The 2,500-nt window shown below is 53.5% G+C and overlaps 1 protein-coding gene across 1 annotated transcript in view; it reads right to left on the reverse strand.

Moving 5' to 3' along the window:
• Positions 1-2,500, reverse strand: part of LOC120021173 (tripartite motif-containing protein 2-like) — a 44,112-nt gene that overhangs the window by 479 nt on the left and 41,133 nt on the right. The gene's annotated exons all lie outside the window — the stretch shown is intronic.

Genomic DNA, 2,500 nt, shown 5'->3' on the forward strand with positions numbered 1-2,500 from the left:
CTTTTCCACCTTATGACTCTCTCTCGCTCTCTCTCTCTCTCACTCTCACTCTCACTCTCACACCCACTCTCACACTCACTCTCACACTCACTCTCACACCCACTCTCACACTCACTCTCACACTCACTCTCACACTCCCTCCCTCCCTCCCTCCATCAGGTCCAGAAAATGGGTTTAAATACTAGTCTAAATCTTTCAAATCCCGGTGAGTGTTTTGCTCTAGCCTGCCTGGAGTACCAGATGGGCGGGTTCACAGTTGTGGGAATATTATATCGGTCCATTAACCCAGGCAAGCTCAGGGGTTCACAGTTCTGGGAGTATTATATATCCATCTCTCTATCAGGTCTACCATGTTAGGTCCTCCATCCCTCCCTCCATCTCTCTATCAGTTCTACCATGTTAGGTCCTCCATCTCTCTATCAGTTCTACCATGTTAGGTCCTCCATCTCTCTATCAGTTCTACCCATGTTAGGTCCTCCATCTCTCTATCAGTTCTACCATGTAGGTCCTCCATCTCTCTATCAGGTCTACCATGTTAGGTCCTCCATCTCTCTATCAGGTCTATCATGTTAGGTCCTCCATCTCTCTATCAGGTCTACCATGTTAGGTCCTCCATCTCTCTATCAGGTCTACCATGTCAGGTCCTCCATCCCTCCCTCCATCTCTCTATCGTTCTACATGTTAGGTCCTCCATCTCTCTATCAGTTCTACCATGTTAGTCTCCATCTCTCTATCAGGTCTACCATGTTAGGTCCTCCATCTCTCTATCAGGTCTACCATGTTAGGTCCTCCATCTCTCTATCATTTCTACCATGTTAGGTCCTCCATTCTCTATCAGGTCTACCATGTTAGGTCCTCCATCTCTCTATCAGGTCTACCATGTTAGGTCCTCCATCTCTCTATCATTTCTACCATGTTAGGTCCTCCATCTCTCTATCAGGTCTACCATGTTAGGTCCTCCATCTCTCTATCAGGTCTATCATGTTAGGTCCTCCATCTCTCTATCAGTTCTACCATGTTAGGTCTCCATCCCTCCCTCCATCTCTCTATCAGGTCTACCATGTTAGGTCCTCCACCTCCCTCCATCTCTCTATCAGGTCTACCATGTTAGGTCCTCCATCTCTCTATCAGGTCTACCATGTTAGGTCCTCCATCCCTCCCTCCATCTCTCTATCAGTTCTACCATGTTAGGTCCTCCATCTCTCTATCAGTTCTACCATGTTAGGTCCTCCATCTCTCTATCAGGTCTACCATGTTAGGTCCTCCATCTCTCTATCAGGTCTATCATGTTAGGTCCTCCATCTCTCTATCAGGTCTACCATGTTAGGTCCTCCATCTCTCTATCAGGTCTACCATGTCAGGTCCTCCATCCCTCCCTCCATCCCTCCCTCCATCTCTCTATCAGGTCTACCATGTTAGGTCCTCCATCCCTCCCTCCATCTCTCTATCAGGGTGGGTGTAATAGTGGTCACACTCTATATAGGCCCACCCATATCAGACCTACGCCCTTTCTGACCACCCCATGCCCCCCGCCCCTGCGACAAGGAGCAAACATGACAGCAGGCTTTTACCCAGGCCGTGAGCAGAGCATCAGGCCCAACCCCCCCACTATTACACCCGCCCAACCCCCCCTATTCACCCCCCACCCCCCCACTAATACAACCCCCCCACTATTACACCCGCCCAACCCCCCCACTATTAAACCCGGCCCACCCCCCCACTAATACAACCCCCCCACTATTACACCCGCCCACCCCCCCACTATTACACCCGCCCACCCCCCCACTTACACCCCCCAACCCCCCCACTAATACAACCCCCCACTATTACACCCGCCCAACACCCCCACTATTACACCCGCCCAACCCCCCACTATTACACCCGCCCAACCCCCCCACTAATAAAACCCCCCACTATTACACCCGACAACCACCCCCACTATTACACCCGCCAAACCTCCCCACTATTACACCCGCCCCAACCCCCCACTATTACACCCGCCCAACCCCCCACTAATACAACCCCCCCACTATTACACCCGCCCAACACCCCCACTATTACACCCCCAACCCCCCCACTATTACACCCGCCCAACCCCCCCACTAATACAACCCCCCCACTATTACACCGCCCAACCACCCCACTATTACACCCGCCAAACCTCCCCACTATTACACCCGCCCAACCACCCCACTATTACACCCGCCCCAACCCCCCACTATTCCACCCGCCCCAACCCCCCCACTATTACACCCGCCCACTATTACACCCCCCCACCCCCCCCCTATTACACCCGCCCAACCCCCCTCTATTACACCCCCCCACCCCCCACTATACACCCGCCCAACCCCCCCTATTACACCCCCCCAACCCCCCCCACTATTACACCCCCCCAACCCCCACTATTACACCCGCCCAACCCCCCACTATTACACCCCCCAACCCCCCCTCTATTACACCCCCCCAACCCCCCCACTATTACACCCGCCCAACCCCCCCC

Source organism: Salvelinus namaycush, chromosome 26, assembly GCF_016432855.1.
Source record: "Salvelinus namaycush isolate Seneca chromosome 26, SaNama_1.0, whole genome shotgun sequence".
NCBI classification, from domain to species: Eukaryota; Metazoa; Chordata; class Actinopteri; order Salmoniformes; family Salmonidae; genus Salvelinus; species Salvelinus namaycush.